The 18,574-nt window shown below is 37.9% G+C and overlaps 1 protein-coding gene across 24 annotated transcripts in view; it reads right to left on the reverse strand.

The window, feature by feature from the left end:
• LOC129373213 (receptor-type tyrosine-protein phosphatase delta) overlaps positions 1–18,574 on the reverse strand; it is a 414,675-nt gene that overhangs the window by 166,947 nt on the left and 229,154 nt on the right. For all 24 annotated transcript variants that reach the window (XM_055051024.1, XM_055051021.1, XM_055051022.1 and 21 more), the window contains one exon: positions 15,946–15,983. The gene's annotated coding sequence lies outside the window, so the exon portion shown is untranslated. The remainder of the gene's footprint in view (positions 1–15,945; positions 15,984–18,574) is intronic.

Consider the following 18,574-nt stretch of genomic DNA (forward strand, 5'->3'; position numbering starts at 1 on the left):
CAGACAGACAGACAGACAGACAGACAGACAGACAGACAGACAGACAGACAGACAGACAGATAGACAGATAGACAGATAGATAGATAGATAGATAGATAGATAGATAGATAGATAGATAGATAGATAGATAGATAGATAGATAGATAGATAGAAGCTTTATTTATATTTAATATTTATATTTTAAAAAATGTGTTTATTCTATATATGTTTTAGCCAAAGTAATTAAGAGTTATAATGGAAGGTTCAAAGAGGCACTTGCAGCTCCAGAGCCGCAGGTTGCAGACCCCTGATCTGATCTAATCTAATCTTCTTCCTGTGAAACTAACATCCCATATTGTCTCGTACTGAGCTCGATGTATCATCAGTTCTTTATTCAGGGCAGTATTAACTTTTAAGGCTGAGCACTGCAAGCAGATGTGATATAATCAGATTTGATACAGCTCCACCAACAGGCATCGCACTTTCACTGGGATACTCTGTGTGCCTCTGGTATTTCTCAGCTGGGACCTTCCTAACACAAAGCTGCAAGAGAAGCAGAAAACATAAATTCTTTAAAACACAAAGTAACTCTGAACTGTTCAACAAATTAAAACCTGAGGAACCACTGATCATTTATTGTGTCTAAATGATGGTGCTGACGGCTTCATTAACTCACTGGCAGCCTGTGTTTTGAGTTTGATTGGCTTTGATGAGCTTTCAAAAATGCTTCACATGTCACAAAATTTGGCAAGTACTTTTTTATTCCTGTGAGATGATGATTCATAATTTAGCATGTCACCATGAGTGAAGTCGTAACGTCTGCAGAGAAGGCCATGTACAATGCAGAATATGGTAAGAGGCTCTCGCATGCAGGTGGACAGTGAACCCCTGACCTGAAAAGTTTTGCCTGTCACATTGCATGACAAGAGCCAAGTGCTTGCTCATCTTTCCTGCAACTTTCTGAGTCATGAAGTGTTCAGTATCTCCTCACTGTGGTGTCAAGCAGAATCCAATTTGAGACAAGGCTTGTGTGGAGGATTTTTGGTTTGATTTAGTTTAGTGCTAGCCAAAGGGGTGCAATGAGCTGAAAAGCAATTAGGTCCATTAAGAGATCAACTGGGATGGCGATGAGCAGCCGCGGCATGCGTGGAGACAAAGAGAGAGATAAAGGCAATGAGGGGGAGAAGGTTTAGACAGATTGAGTCAACTCTAGCCTGACAGAGTTGCTCTGCAGAACCTGGCTCAGGACATCTGTCCACCTAAACAATTCGAGCTCGCATTTCTGACGCATCGGTGGCGCAGTCGGTTAGCAGAGTGAGAGTCAACGGATCAGAGTGGATGAGAAAGGCCTTTCCACAAAGCGATCCAGACACATTTGCCCCTCGCCACTATTCAATCAGCACGGAGTCACTTTTGCAGCGGTGGAGAGTGCTACCTATTAAGAAGGGAATAAGGGCCAAACACTTGTCACCATGGATACTGTGCTGATGCACTGATTGCTCTGCTTTTTGAGGTCTATTACTGGCTGTTTCCATTCAAAAACAAATGATCTAAACACAACGAGCAGCTTCTCTGCATGCTTGTCGTGAGGAGGTATGAAAATCCCTTTGTAGCCTCTCCCATCTGAACAACCTGATCAGGAGAAGAACTCCTGAGGGACATGTCAATAACAATGACATAGAATTTGAGTTTATATTGATTAGTGAAGTTGTAAAAATACATATAAACATATCTATTATTAAATAAAGGAAGCAGCCGAGGAGGCAGAAGAGCCGAGCCTGGCTCTGAGCCCAACACAAGCCAATTATACGTCTGTGTTATGTTAAGGAAAAACATAACAGAGCAACTCAAAGAATCTGCTGCCAACAAATCTATGCTAGCTAAACATCTATTTGTTTCTAACTACAACAAAGACTTTTAGACAATTATACAATGCAAGATGATTGATTAAACAATAGTTCTGAGAAGCCACCAGTCCGTTTTTTTTTTTTTTTTTAGATTAGCACGCACTTAATTGCCTTTCAGAAGATGAAAGGCAATTAAGGTTTATATGAAATATATATGGATCTATTTATCCATAGCTTAGAAAGCTATGGATAAAGTAACCCTGTTGATTCATAAAAATTAACCCAGGTAGTTAACCTGGTAAGTCCTAGTTCTTAAAAATAGTCTTTGTAGACCTTGAAAAGTAATTGGAGCAAAGTAACCCTGAAGATAAATTCCTTGAAACAAATATTTGTTAGTATCTGTCTGTGATTTGATTCTGTTTTGAACAGTTTCTAATACTAATTTGTTTCTAATCGCACCTCTGTTAGGTCCTGAAATGTAACCCTGTGAGTTACTAAAAATACCACAAAGTACACTGGTTCCGAAAACACACTTTTAACTTCAAATATTGCGCTCGTACTTCTGAGTGAAAGTGCAACAGAAAATGTAGCGTTAGAAAAAACACTTTCATAGTGCATGATATTAGGTTCAAAATTCAAAATTCCTTCACAAAGAAAGACCAGCTTTGTTGAACTCGCTGCACTTGTGGCAGTGACAACCAATAAAACTCACATAAACCAACAAACTGAAAAAACAAGCTCCACATCAAAAAGTTATAGTTAGAAGGGTATATAGTCATTAATAACCTGCTACAGAGATTTAAACCCTGCATAGTTTCGCTGCCACTTAAAGAAACAAGCAGAACTCTTCTAAAACAACTACGTTTCATTCTTAATTTCTGCACACATCTTTATTTTTCGCTCTGTCTCCCTTCCTCTCTCGCCCCCCCTACCCCTGTCTCTTTTTCAGCGCGTTTGGACACCAGGCATTTACGAGAAGCCTCTCACCGCAGTCGATTGATCACAACCATTGTTTGCGCCGGGTCCTCGATTTTACAGTTCAGTGTTCATGAAAAGGGGTGTTTGCCACTCCTACCTGTCACCAGCCCCCTCCATCCTGAAATACACACACGAGCCACTACCGTTCCGATCAGTGATCCCCTGCTGGCATTTTCACAAGCACACCTTCATCAATTTCACACCTCTGGCACCCTTCTGTGCCAGCATGGAAGGTAGGAGGAGGAGCTGAATTGATGGGTGACAAAGTGAGCTCAGACTCAAAGTCAGAGGGTGGCAGAGTTACTTCAGTATAGGACATGGCAGTCGTTAATATTTTGTGCTGTGAAGAAAGTGATTTATTTTCATATGTGCAGAATTGTTGTTGGGAAACACCATTTTCATGACATCTTTTGCTTACTATTTGCTGCCCCCTGTAGTTAGCCTTACGCCCATTTAGTTATTTCCAAAACATGAGTCATGCAGCCACAGCTAGAAATCCAGTAAGGCAATAAATGCTGCGGTGGGGGGGGGGAGGCTATCCAGAAGGTAAACATCCTCTGCACTCACTTCCTCCGTTTAGTCTTGATAAATTAGGACTTCTATCATCAGCCAAGCCGTGTGTTTATGAGCTGCTAAAGTAATGGGCGATAGTGGCAAGATTTCAGCACATTCGCCTCAGACGGCAGAGCCTTACTTGAACTGCTTCGATTAAATAAACGTCAGGAGATAAAGGAGCAGGAGGAGGGAGAGTAGGAAAAGCCCTCAAAAATAGTAGTAGCTGCAAGATGCCTTGCTCATGGCTCAGGGGTTTATGGGATTGCTCCCAGCTGTCACTCTCTGCAGCAAATCTGCAGAGCTGTAATATCATAATTGTTTCAAATTAAATGCTTATAAAATTACTAAGAAAATTAGTTGTTTTTTTCCTATTTTCTCTGCCTGACCCAAAGCAGCCCCTTGTGTTTGGGCCCAGTTTCAAGTGAGATGGCGTTTAAAAGGTGGAATGGCTCACACATTAAGTGAATATGGACAGGATGGTGTTGAGTGAGTGTTGAAAGGCACAAAACTGCTTATAGAAATAACAGTAGAAAATTTATGGAATTTCTATTGTCATTTGCCTCCTATTGTTTCAACTTATTTTTTTCTTTTGTCATTCAGCACATTTTAATACATTAAAACCTCTCAGCTGAGCGAACAGCTTCATAAACACCAAGCTACACTAGACTGTTGAGGGATGATGTTGAAGGGAAATTTAATGTTCTACAATCGGTAAGTAAATTAGCAGCATTAATGAGAGACGCAGTCAGGATTTGTATGCACATTCTTGTACTAAAATACTAAATCTAATCATTTGTTTTCTCACTCAACACTGTGCAAAAGTTTCTAGTGGATCTTCTGCTCTTCCAATCAGCCAGGGCTTTGGATGCTGTTTCATAAATTTTCTTGGTTTTAAAGAGTTCTGACTGCATTTTCATTTTCTAGTATACATTTGGAAATACTTAAACTGGTAGAAACCTAAACTGTAAAGTTTCACGTTGAAATTCTTTACAGCGCCTTCCTTCTGCATTTGAAGTGCACTTTGCATACTCTACTGTCAGGCACAAGAACTCGACAAACAAGAAGCAAAAAGCCCACTGTGAAAAACTACAGGGAAGACTCATTGACTGTAAGAAGTAAAGACATGCTGGGGGTTTAAAACTTGAGCATAGAACATACAAAGACATTTCTAAAAGTACAGCCAGGGACTAGAGACTACAGCAGCAGTTTACACATGTGCGTGTGTGGGAGCTCAGCACACCACTCAGCAAACATCAGCATGACTTTCATTCTGCATGAAGATTGGAGTTTCACATGAGCCCACCTGAACTCCACATCTCCTGTTCCAATCTTGTGCAAACACCAGCTCAAAATTAGGCCCCTAACGACAAATCCAACAGACGATTATGTTGTTACATCTCCAAAGTGCTTTGTGATGGGGCTGTTAGTAGTGGTGTTGCTGAGGGCAGAGGGACCATTTCAACTGAAAGGGAAAAAACCTTCCCATGCATCAGGATGGCAACCAGAACTTTTAGTTTTCCTTAATTATATAACCTACAGTCTAAGCAACTGAAACCCAACAAGAAAAAAAATGAGAATAAGCGACAGCCGTTGCTGGAAGGAATAGAGGTCCAGCAGAGTAAAAACAATGAAACACAACTCCTGGAAACACTAAGGGTCCCCTGCATTGTTAAAGTTGATGTTACACATCTTAATGTTAGGAAAGACAGGGGGTATCCTAATTCTTCCATCATGACTATGAGCACAGACGCCAAATAAACCTATTTGAAAGAATAGTTTCAAAAGCAGGTCCTCCTCTGCAAGACGTCTGAAGATTTTGTTGAGGTAAAAATTTTGAAATATTAAACATGTTTTATTGATATGTCTATGATTATTTAACATTATATTCTGTGCGGTTGCATTTAAATAAACAGACCTTTGTGAGGAATTCAGTGTGTGAAGTCAGAAACATTTAATCCCCGGGTCATTTGTCTCGAGTTCAAAGCTTACAATGAACTGAAAAAACAAAAAGAGTTCATTTTGTTTGCTCTTTTCATTCATCTTTCTGGCAGTGAGGTTGTTTTTTTTTTTTAAACTATTATCTGTCTCTTCAACTCAATTGCTCAGGTTTCTTTCAAACAAGACTCGACTCTCGTCCTCTTGCCGCTTCTGGTCTAATACACCGATTCTCTTTCTCTTCGTTTACCCTTGTTATCACCTTTGATTACCTGGCAACCAATAAATTCCCTGGTCCTTTTTCTGATCGACACATCTCGTCCTTCAGACATGTTTTACTCTTCACCGTTTAGTCTTCTGAGCTCGTCCAAAAATTAGCTATTCTAACGCCTTCTGCTCTTGCAGCTTTCGCTCCCTTCCTCTGCTGCACTCTCTCGCTCTCTCTCTGCCATGTTTGTGGCCTTTCGCTCTGTGCACATCTAATGGCTCGGGTGTAATCCACTGGCTAATCTGCTGACAGCCTGTGTGACAAGGCATTAGCTTTGTGTCACTGCCTACCATGCTGCTTCTCAGCATGTGTGCATGGGGACGACAGAGTCAAAAAAAAAAAAAAAACATACATAAAGAAGTCTGTTAATGTTGAGTTGTCAGTTTGCGTGGCAAACATATTTGTGCATATGTTAACATGTGTGATGGAATGTGAGTAATGGCCTCTGATTTCCCTGCTTGATGTTGAGCTGGAAGCGGAAAAATTGATACCAGAGCTCCTCGGTTTTATGTGACCTTTCGCCTTTCCATTTTTTTCCACTATTTATGTCTAGTGCTGCTCTTCAACTCCGTTTTGGGTGATAGCAGTTTTAATAGGATGCCAAGTCAGGCCGCAATGGATTGCAACAAAAGGGAGATACAGGTCACAACATCCCTGACAGGAACTGGGGGTGGGAACCTATGCTTGCAAGCCATCCAACCTTGTCAAATGGGACTCACTTTGTATCCAAATATTGGATTTTTTTATTATTATTATTATTTCCACCTGAAAAGGCTGGAGAAAATTGCATTTCTTTCAGATGTCGCCATTTTACCACATGCCGTTCCATTTTTCTCCAGAATATGATTATTTTCTCCACTGATCACTCTGTTGGGTATGAGATCATTTTCTTGTTTGTCCATCCTGCACCTGTACCTGTACTTCAAGAACATTCACTATGTAGCCGACTGACTCCTTTCTAAATTGTAGAAGGACTAAATTGGTTCAGAGAAAGAATCTAATTTGGAAAATAAAGCCCTTATTCAAAGTCAAGTAACAAGTCATAATGAAATTTGTTACAATGTCAAAATATTTGAATATCTTTAGTCATGATTATAAGATTTCGGAGAACATCTTTAAAAAGTTGAATATTGTGATAAGCTTCAATGTTTTTTTGTTGTTTATTTCAGAATGTGAAACTTATTTAAAATAATTTCCAGTGATGGGAAAACCCGAGTTACTAATTTTAGACCAGACCAAAGGCGTTTCTACCTTTATTTCAAAATTCATGAGATAGCACTTATTTTATTTGAACGCGCAAAAGAATAGATTTTTAGTGACATCTTCATTTGTGAATTAAAGTAGCGTATACTTTTCCATGAATGCTATTCACCCCTCTGTGCTGCAGCATTCGTTTGACTAAACGAATGGCGCTCATTTTTCTTTCTGCCTATATTTCTCATTTTTAGCTTCTGTCCCTTTCACTATCTTCACCTGAGCGATCCTGTTATCACAGTCGACCCCTTGCTAGATCTGTCGGCAGCCAAAGAGATTACACCAAAAGCTGCGGAACACACCGAGCTGCACGTTTGAAGAGGGAGGCAGAGAGATTGCCTGATCCCCTCACGCTGATAAAGTAGCCAGGGCTTTGAGGATTCAACAAGGTCCCGGTGGGAATGGGTGTTGTTGTGGGTTGGTGGTTTGGCAATAGTCGACTTAAAGTCCACTTCTAATCACTGGGCTTTTCACAAGGAATAAGGGGGAAGAGAATAGGTGCTTGGTTTGGACTGGAATTAGGCTCTGATGGGGTTCAAGATAAGATTGTTAAGCTGTGATAATTCAGTTTGTTTTGAAAGCTTGTGAATGGCGTATTTGATCAAATATGCTGTTCAGCTATGGGGGAGATTGATGTGTTAGGTGGTTATTCTTTTATTTACTTCCATGGATCAATAGCAGCTTGTAATTGATTTGCTTTTCTAAAATGTTCTTCATATGCAGCAGACTTGTTGAGTCGTGCAAAAGAAAGTAAACTTTTTCTCCTTTTTTACTTATAACTTAGTAGTAATTTATTTGCGTTTTTTGAATGACACCAACGTAATAGCACCTAAGTAACTTCGGAGAGGCAGCAGGGACCCAAGACTGAGGCAAGACAACACTTTGAAGGGACAGCTGTTAGTCATGAAGTCAACAAACTTGGTCAATATGAACGAGGTGCGAGAACAACAGCAACACAAAATACACTGAAGGAAATCCATAGAAGTCCTGTTTAAAGTCTTCCACACATCATGTTGGTGGAGCAAAAATGTGAAAGAAGATGATGAGACCAAAAATGACAACATATTGACTTGTCTCTTGGCACTTTCATTTTTAAAAACATAAATAAGATGTGATTTTTCAAATCAGTACAATAATGTGCTTCTTTATCTTCATGTATTTCGAAAATTGTTCCAAGAAAATGCATTGCATTCGATTGGTTGTAAAGTGAAGAATACAGAGAAAATTAAAATGAACACTTTACAGCATTACTTCTTAAAGTTCAAACAACTTGGTTTTGTTTTCTTTTAGTTGCTATCAGTGTCATCTAAACTAACCTTTCCCAGTTAGTGATTCCTTTCATTCATACACATTTCTGTGTATTATTTCATTGCTCTATGCTACCACACAGGGCGTATGATTCTGCCATCCACGTCAGAACATGGTGCCATCATTATTGATTGATACACCATAAAAGTTGAGCAGGGTGAAACAGACTCTCATGTAACACGGCTTGCCAAAACGCTGTCAGAGACTGAGGTTTGATGGCTCACTCATCCATGGCCCCTCCGCATCATGTTGTCTTCACCAGCTGTTGTTTTCACACAGTAGGGAAGAATTCCTTTCTGTCAAAGACACAGCTATCAACTGAAGAGACCTGACAGCCACACGCCACGAGTCTCCCCTTCGCCCCATTTGTTTTCTAATAGGAGCTATCTGCAAATGATAAAACACCAGTCTTGAATTAGGAATAAAGTAGAAGACTGGAGCCCCTGATGGTCTTTCTTGGTGAAAGGATTTTTTTTAGATTGATTTCACAGCAGCCAAACGGTTATCAGCGTCTCCACTAAAGAGGTCTTAAAAAATAAATTCAAAATTTTCATTTCCAAGAGATTAATTTGCATAAAATTGACACCGCATGTCAGCACTAACCCAAGTGAAACTGGAATAACTCAGGAAAGTAGCAACAATCAAATACTTATTAGGAAAACATGAGTTGCCATTTCATGTATCCTGTATGTAGAAATTAGTTTTTCTGTTCAAGGTTTGTGGTAAAATTATGAGCTATAGGCTTCAAAATATGAATATCAACAATGCTCACTAAAACATTCAGAAATGTCTCTGTAGTCAGAGATGACATCATTTTGCAACAGTAAAACTGTGAAGGTATTGAGAGGTATTTTAATCCAATTTTATTTGTCTTGTACATCAATTTGTTATAATGGGAAACCATTTTACAGTTAGCCACTGATGATAATAATCTATTGCAACTGGTTTCGTGGTGATTTGTGTGTATTTCTGGTAGCTTCCTTTCTTTACTTTATTAAACATAATGAGGTAAGAACTAGTGTGTTTGGATTTCTTTGGATGCGTGTATTTCTAGGGCTACTACGGACATTTCAGCAGCCCCATTAGAAATACATTTACTGAGCAAAAACACTAGTTGCATTTATACCCCAGGAAACCAGGATTTTGAGGAGTAAAATAAATTAAATTACAACATATTTTATTTATTTTAAAGGTATCATCAAAGGCGCTAATAAATTTGGCAACGATTTTGTCAAAATATAAAATTGTGGCATTTCTGGCCTTTGACCTCACTAATCAGAAGGGAAATTTGCAGAGTGTGAAAAGAAGAAGAGCTCCAGCTATTAGCCTTTGTGTATTAGCATTGACTCTTCTAATATGCCACCCAATTGTTTGAAAGAGTCATTTATTTTAAGATGTTTTTTACACACTGTACCAGGTGGTACTGGCAGTTATGTAAAGTACTGCATAAAAGATGCAATTTTATAGAAGTATTTTTCTTTTTGTATTTTTGTACCGAGTCTTGATTTCAAGGCGCTGCAGTGAGATTAAGACATATAAGTGTACACTCCTGGGAAACAGTGAAAGCAACTGCTGCCATTGATCCACTCTTAATTACAGGACTCAATAGAATTTATGGCTTTTTAGATTGCCAGAAGCCACTTATATGGTACACAGACTGAAGGAATCAGTCCTAATGGCAAGTGATCAAATGATATACTGCTTTTGTCAATTAGAAACGGAAAACGAACAAACAGGGAGAGAGAGCAAACTCCAATTTGGAGTCAAATATTGTAAAAAAAAAAAAAAAAAAAAAATCTAAGATGTGTGTTTTTCATAAAAATGGGAACAAATTATTAAATGTACCACATTTTGTCTTGTATTTGTTGAAAGTGTCACTGCAACTCAGGGCAACTCGCCTCAATTTGCCTCAAATGTATTCCAAAATCAGCAAATCTGAAATGACCCCCCATCGTCATTAGCACCAACAATACCACCTAAAATCTAATCTATGCTGGTGGGACTGCTGGGACGGATTGTAAAAGTTGGGTCAAGCAGCTAGCAGCTGGATCATTGTAATTAAAACATAAATTGGAGGTATTGAGCTGTGTGTAGTCTCCAGAGCGGGACCCAAGGAAGCATTGATTCATGCGAGCACTTGGAAACAATTGCTCTGATATCCACAGAGTAAAATATAGAATCCCTGCAAATAAAATCAATGGCAAACAAGCTGCCCAGATTTTCTGAATAGCAAACAGTGAATTACATTCAGGAAGAAAACTGTAGAGATATCAGCAGGCATAAGAACAGGGAAGGTTATAAACTCTATCGTGAGGTGAAATGGGATGAAGGTAAAGAAACTTGATGGCCTACGGAAATATTGTCTTCACAGCTGCGCTTTGTTGTGTTCATCTTAGCTCTTTTCAGGAGTGGCAGCAAAATTGTCAGTCCACTTAAGAAGGAGAAGCTCGAACCAAATGTGGATCATTGTGGCGACACCAAGATGTTACACTCCTTTACAACTTTATGAAGGTTTTTTTTTTTCCCCTGAAGAACCGGGTCTGAACTTGTTATTGATAAAAATGCATGTGTTTCATCCTCAATATGCAATCTTTGCCTGTTGTCTTGTGCATGCACAACTTTATGCAGACATTCACTATATTTCCTTCAGAACAGCAGGGTTTAGTCAGCTGACACTGTGTATAGGTTTAAAGAAAATTAAGTCTTTAACCTTGCGGTTCAATAAAAGGTTAGTTTGTTTCAAAGTCACAATTTTGGATAACACACTCTTATTGAGAATTAGGTCATATTAAGGTCTAGTTTAAACCAGGTTTGTTGTCACACCTTAAGTGAGGATAAGTAAATAAATTGCTGTTATATGGACTTTGAAACAACAAGATGAAACGTTTTTTCCTGTGGAAGAAATCTTTGAGATTTTTCTCGCTGTGTGGTGGTGACAATAATCTGGAACCTTGTCAATAAATTCAGTTGTAACTGTAGATATGGGCAAATTTAGGCAAGTAGGTATTATGTGGTATTATTATTTATTAGCTGGAGCCACTACTCACACTTGCGTGAATCAATATGAATCTGCCTTACAAAAATGATATCCTCTTGTCTTTTCCATTTGGAAGAGAGTCTAATAGGCTTAGACCACTGTTCAAAATGACATGATGCGATCAGAGCAATTATGACGTCCTAGGTTAAAATAAATAAAAGCATGAATTACTAAAAAAAATTTCTGATCACCCCAAAATATACATTTTAAAATCTGTTTTGCATATAGAAATAAACAATGTCTTATATTTTATATAAAACAAACAAAATTTGATGGCATGATAGTCTTTTTTTACTTAAAAAAAACACTATAAAGCCTTTTATTTCTCCTTTTTTATTTTTGTAGTGTCTATTCATGGCCTAGCTATGTCGAGCATTTATACATTTTTTATTTGGCAGCTGCACAAAAGACCAATGTTAGTTTTAAAGCCACTCCTTTACTATCTCAGATCTAAGAAGGAGCTCAGTGTATTTCAGATCTAAAAATCAATAACACATGCTGACAACCAACAGGAGGGGGAAGGAGGAAGACAGACTTTTTTTATCTTTAATTTGTTTAGATGCTCGCTGTGTAATAATGAAAAAGGAAAAGGTCTTCAGAAAATTCTGTACAAAATATCTGGGCAGCCGTTTCCGCTAAATATTTTCAGTCAAAATATTGGACGAAAAATAGTAACCGTCTTGGTATGAATTATCCTTCATGACATTTTGGAATAAATGCTCTTCTGAGGGTAGTTCACTAAATGAAGAGTCTACATGTTTTGAGCAAAAAATGTAGAAGACAACGACTCACAACTACGCTGTTTACTGTTTGAAGTGAGACTTCTTGTTCGTACACAAGCTTTGATATTTCAATGTTAATCTCTTTTGGCTGAGCCTGTTGTGCCATTTGGAGGAAGTGACGATACAATAGATAGTGTCACTGAGAGAACTTTACCTTTAAACCTCCAACTCACTGTTTATTGGACAATGTGAAACAAGTACTGTTTGCCAAGAATAAGTAGGTCTAGGGGGAAATACAAGTCTGCTTCAACAGCAACATAACCTTTATCCAGTCTCTCTTGTGCTGTGCTTCCTATAAGCAGAGCTGTAAATATCTCTACTTTCCAAGTTCCTAGTTTAGTTTCTTCCACTTTCTATTTCCCTTCCTGTACTTTGTAACATTAATCCTTTGTGATGGAGTCACAGAAGCACAAATCTTGTCACCCGCGTGTGCCATGTGCTGTGACTGAAGGGGATTTTTCCCTGAAACGGCTCTGGGCTCACACCTGAACCCTGTGTTTAACATGTATAAATTTACATCTTTAAACAAGCGCAGATTCAAAGCAAAACCCCCTCACAAATTACACAAAGCGTGAAGTGAATACTGTAGTACAAAATTTGCTACGAGTATAAATAATAAGCTAGTCTCAGATGATGATTCATGCCCGTATAATCTCAAACTTTAATACATTTCTAATCAATAGTGCTTCACTCATGCAAGGGAATAAGAACTTGAGAATTAATGGGAAAAAAGAGAAAAATAAATATATATTACATACATGTACATGTAGACGTGTGTGTAAGTACAGGGAGCAGAGCAGTTTGAGATGAGAACCGGCATGGAGACAGCAGTGGCTGAGGAGAAGGAGTGGGCTGGATGTGCAGGGAAAATTGGATAGGCAAACAACAGAAGGAGGGGAGAGGCAGGCAAGAGGAGATAGCGAGGTAGAGTGGCAGTGGAATAGGAGAGGTTAGAAAAAAAAAACAGGGATGAAGAAGGGAGGGGAAATGGAGATCAGAAAGAGAAAGGTGGTGGAGGAAGATCTGTTCCTCCCAGTCGTGGGCAACATCCTCAAAGCTGCTTTCATCTGCCCTCACATGTTCTGCCTATAGGTGGAGAAAACCCTCTGCAAACCTGCCTTGCAAAGACACAAGCTGAACAACAACAATACAGAAAATTGCTTGATGCAATTTCTTGCAAAAGTTCCTCTTATTTTTATTTTATTTTTTTTTTCAAAAAAAGACCAATTATTTTCCAACTGAAAATTAAAGGTGTTTTACTTTCAAATCCATGAAACACACAGAGTGCCTTCCCATAATTTTGAATGAAACTGTAGTGTAGATGTAAAACAATTATAATTAAAGCTGCCAACAGGGTTGGGGTGTCCCTCAAATAGCTTAAATATATTTTACTTTAGTCGTGGACGGGTTACTAGTGTCGAGGTGAAAGGGTAATTACAGTTAGTCATACTGTTCTTGTATTTTCCAGCTATTTGAAGCTTGTGTCAGAGCAGTGCAACAAGTATATGTTTCAAATTAAAATTACAAACAAGACAAGACATTTTTGAGGCCAATACAATTATATTTTAGCTGTTGTGATTATGCTAAGACAGTTTCCACAGAGCATTTCAATGACTTCTAAGGTATATTCGGTGTTTTAACTGTTAAAGCGTTTCTTTGGGGTGGTGTGAGGTGGATGGGGTCTTAAGTATTCAGAGTGTTAAGTATTAGGTGTTTTGGGGCAGTTGTTGTCCCTAAACTATATGATCACTGGCTCTATGCAAAGTCTGAATCTACACAGTAAAGTATCTACTAGAGATGTTCTCCCTCAGACGCAGACTTCCTAAGCGCTCAAAGCAGGAAGAGGATAACGGAGTGAAAGTGATGCTGACTAACAGTTCATGTCCAAGGTTTATCATAATTATGTCCCAAGGCTATAAACTGTTCCCAAATCATGATCAGCAGAAACAAGGAGACAGTAGAAAAAAGCAGTTACATCTATAACAACCCTATTAGATGAAAAAATGTTAATAAGGAAGCTTATGACTGTAAGACTTTTGAAATAGGTTTTACTTATTTTCTTATGCTAAATTTCTTATTTTAGTAGTTTACAAAAAAAGGTTAAAAGTGTATTCTGGCAAGATGCTTTCAGTATACAGTAACAGGGAAAAAAGGGAACACTTTGCATCCTAAAGTCATTTTCTGGGATGAAGAGGAAGCAATTACATCCACTAGTTTAATGTATGGTAATATGGTAATCAGCCAAGACAGAAAAAAACAAAAAACAGATTTTACTTGTCTTGTTGTTGCCTGAAGCAATCCTCAAACTCTCCTGCACGTCAATTGATGTTTCTCCATCAGAATGTTTTTTTTTTTTTGTCTTTTTTCACATGCCATTGTCTTCTAAATCGCTTTGATGAAAGCAAATGTTTTTTATGACAGAGGAGATTTTACTGATGTTAGCTCCAGGTGGAGAATATATTTCTGAAAATGAGGGTGAGGGCTGGGGGAACATCTCACAGCTGGACGTGGTGAAGTTGGTGAGTCATCCATTGAAACTCGGAGCTGGATTGTAAAGATAGCAGCCTCAAAGGCAGCGAGTGGAAAAATAAAATAAAGAAAAATAAAGCAGCGATCTGAGAAACCCGGCCGGTGTGGAGTTTATGGTCTATAGTTGACTTTGTGATGTGGCGTAGCTTCCTGAACTCAGCAAGCTAATTAACTTTAAACTGTAAACATCTGAAGTGGTAGGAGCAGTCTCGAATGTTATTCCGAATGCTTTAATTAAAATCTTTATTTTAATTAAAAGCATTTTTCGCAAGCGTTGACGAAATAGTTTAATTCACATCCGTGTAAAACCAATGACAGCATGCCTTTTAAATCAAGTACAACCTCAAGTGTTTTTTTTTTTTTTTTTTGTCATTTTAAATCCAAGGCATTTATTCCTAAATCAAAGCCTTTGCTGGCATTTGTATTATGTAATTAAGTATTGCATAATTGATTCAGTAACAAAAAAGTGTAAGAAAAATTATACCTATAAATTGTTTTATTCAACAGGGCCAAAATTTGATTATTTTGTTGTTGTTTTTTTTAACGAAATCACTGGTGCCATGATTAATGAAATCCTTAATTATTCAAGTACAGAAATGATCTGCATTTTGCTGCAAAAACATAAAAATTACATAAAAATCTAACATTTGATTTTATTTTAATTGCTTGGAACATGGCAGGAGGAGGGGAAAACCAATCCTTTCAAGTCTACCAATTAAAGTTTTTAATCGATTGACACCACCAGTTTAAACCAGGATATAAATTGTCCCCCAGATTACATTTACAATATACATCAACTGCATTACCATCTATACAATCACAGAATATGCAACAAGCTGTGGCTATTTCTGAACTTAAGAGGAGGTTCTGTCAAATTTCAATCCCAGGCAAATGAGATTAGGTGGAAATAACTTCCAATATTGTTAATAAAAGAAACTCCTGCATTTTTAAGTTTATTAAAGTACCACTGGTATGTCACAACTGTGGTTTATGAGAAACTGAGTCATCTTGACATAAGATCAGATGTCTGACAAAATCTATTTTGAGTTAGAAATAGATTTTCTAACTCGAAAATCTATTTCAGAAGACTCCCTCACTGTGTACTTAGCGATATTACTGTCAACAATCACTTAACAAACGCACAAATATCAATACTGTGTCATTGCTCTCGTGCACACTTCGAGTGTTATTTGCAATCCAATAAGTTCAAAATCCATTACAGCACCAGGAACAGCGCAGGTGATGCTGTTTAATTCTGCCAGACACAGCAAAGAAAGCCTTTCCAAAGCAGTGCCTCCTGGGCTCAGAGATCACATTAATTAAGCAGCAAGGAGACCAAAATTCAAGGCCCCAACAGTCTCACTTCTTCAGTTTCCATTTTGGTGCCACCAGCATTAAGACAACAATCAGACTAATAAAGAAATGGAAACTTCATTTGCTGAACAGCAGAAAATCTTCCATTAGAAAACGTACCTTTCACCACTCAAGCAAACTTCCCGGCAGAGCATGAGCTGTAAGATGAGAAAACACAAAACATTAGATGAAGGTCTAACACAGAATAAAAAACATAAACTATAAACTAATGCTACTTATTGGAAAAGGTTCATAATGGATTGACTGTAAAACCCAGACCGACAGAATGATTTGTTGCCTTGCACTGATGCACTACTGTTCCAGACTCTTACCATGTTAAAGGGCAAACATTTATTACCCACTGATTACATTTGGCAGGCTTGTGTGTCTGACACTTAAAGCTTTGTAATTTTCCAGTCTGTTTCAAAAATTCAGTCTTTGGCACAGACATCCAGTCACTGGTTGAACGTTTCCAGCAGATTTCATTAAGTAGAAATTAGAAAGTTAGAAACAGGAAGGAGAACTTCTTGGTTAACGTCACACTGAAAGGTTGCCTGAAACAATTAAAGATCAACTGGAAGAATATCATGACGATTACACGCATGACATGTCCGAGTACCAACAGATTCAGAGCTAAGTAAGAAAAAAGGGAAAGCAAACCAAAGTGACAATGATGAGCAGAATATGTCAATGCTACGCAACTTTGCCGTATTTATTTTTTCAGACCACAACATAAAATTCAAGCTTGCCAGTGGTTGTTATTGACAAAATTGATTCTGGCAGAGAAATATGATTGCAGAGTGTAGAGGCTGAGTGGTTGAACAGTTGATGTCATAATGCTGAAGGGGGGATTTATTCTTGGTTTATATGCACACTATATCATAGTTACTGAGACTAAACAGCTTTGGTTTGATAGCTACACAGCTGTGCAATGCCTGGGCTTGGCGATAGTTTGAAAGAACATAAATTATATTTTACCTCGCAAAAGTATTCCCACCCTTTGACCTTCTTCACATTTTGTCACATTATACCACAAATTTCAGTGTGTTTTAATTGGGATTTTATGTGATATACCAACACAGAATAGTGCATAATTGTGAAGGCGAAGAAAATTGATAAAAATATTTCTAGTTTGGGAGGGCCTTTTCAAAATAAAAATGTGATGATTGTGGTTTGCATTTGTCTTCATTTGCAAAGTGAATACTTTGTGAAACTTATTGCTCTCTGTATGTGTGGAGTTTGATATCCTGCTGGATGGTGAAGGCCAATCTCCCCGTCACTCGTGAAAAAAATAGTATTTCCATGGTATTATGATGCTGCCTGTTTTTTTTTTCCTTCTGAATTGCAATTATCTTTTTTTTTTGATCCACCTTCTTGCTTTGTACTAAAGATCCATCAACTCTGACAACTTTACTGTCCACACCAACAAGAGGCATTCCCAAAAGCGATGGGAATGTTTCCCCTCATTTTTGGGAAGCATTTGTAAGATCTATATTCTCCTCACCTCTGACCAGCTTAGTTCCCACTTTTAAGGAAAAGCAGTCGCACAGCATGATACTTCTGACAAAATCTTTCAGAAAGTTTGTTCAGGCTTTATGTATAGCGTTTGTTTTCCAAAACTAATTTTGCATGATGGCCATGAAGTTAAAATTTTGGTCTGATCAGATTTTTCCTTCCACTTCACAATTCAACTTTTTTTTTTCTTTATAAGAAAATTTTTTTTTTAAATACCTTTAAGTTTGCAGTTATAAAAAAATGCTGAACATTAGCAATGGAGAAAAATTACTTGTGCAGGATGTTGTGCACATTCAAAAATAGAAAATATGAGAAACACTTGTCGCAATCATCAAAGGTCAATATTAGTTTGACTGTTACACACTGAGCAAAAAGTGACTTTTATCACAACTTATCGAGACACAATAATAATAATAATAATGATAGCAGTTTTGGATGATGCACAGCATTAGTCACATCTTCCATTAGTGGAGTCCAATGTAAACATAATTTGAAAAGAAGCAAATGAGAGAGCAGAACACCACAGAGAATTTGGATTCAGATAATTGCCAGTCCTGCAGTGTCTGATCCATCCCTCTGCTAAAGAGGGTTTTTTGACCCGTGGGGAATGCAGAAAATGATTAATAGTTGTACCGCAGCAATCAGTGTGCAATAAGGGAGAGGTCCAGCCACCTTTTGTAGATTTATGTTTAATAACCGGCCTTAACGTAGCCACACTAGTTCTTTCAAGACCTTATGGAGTTAGGTTTTTTTCAACATAAAGAGGCCAAACAATTTGTTTTTTTAGGCATACTATGTGAGTGTTTGTGGAAAATTATTTTCAGCTTCGATTTTCCAAGCAAGTGAGAAATCAAGTACAACATGAATAATAAAATCCCTGGAAAAAGCGGGAAAAAACAAACAAAAACGAAATAACAATGATGAACCTTTTTTATGTTGCTGGTGTCGCGAGGTGTCAGATAATACTGAGAGCCTCCAGAAATAGAGAACTTGACCAGTAAAATTAAAAAAAGACTTTTGAATCATTTCCAAATAATTAGTTTTTTTCACTGTGAACAGATCATAAACTTTCAAAGGGATCTTCAGCAAGTTAAGAAGATTCCTAACAAGGGCTACATTTATTCAGCTGCTGTTTGACAACACCTTGACAGTACATTATGCTCTAAATAGCCCCTAATAATGCTGCCAGGGTGTGCAGCAACTGTTGAAACAGACATGATGACCTTCTTAGAAC

This window comes from Poeciliopsis prolifica, unplaced genomic scaffold (assembly GCF_027474105.1).
Source record: "Poeciliopsis prolifica strain line A6 unplaced genomic scaffold, Auburn_PproV2 SCAFFOLD032, whole genome shotgun sequence".
NCBI lineage: Eukaryota > Metazoa > Chordata > Actinopteri > Cyprinodontiformes > Poeciliidae > Poeciliopsis > Poeciliopsis prolifica.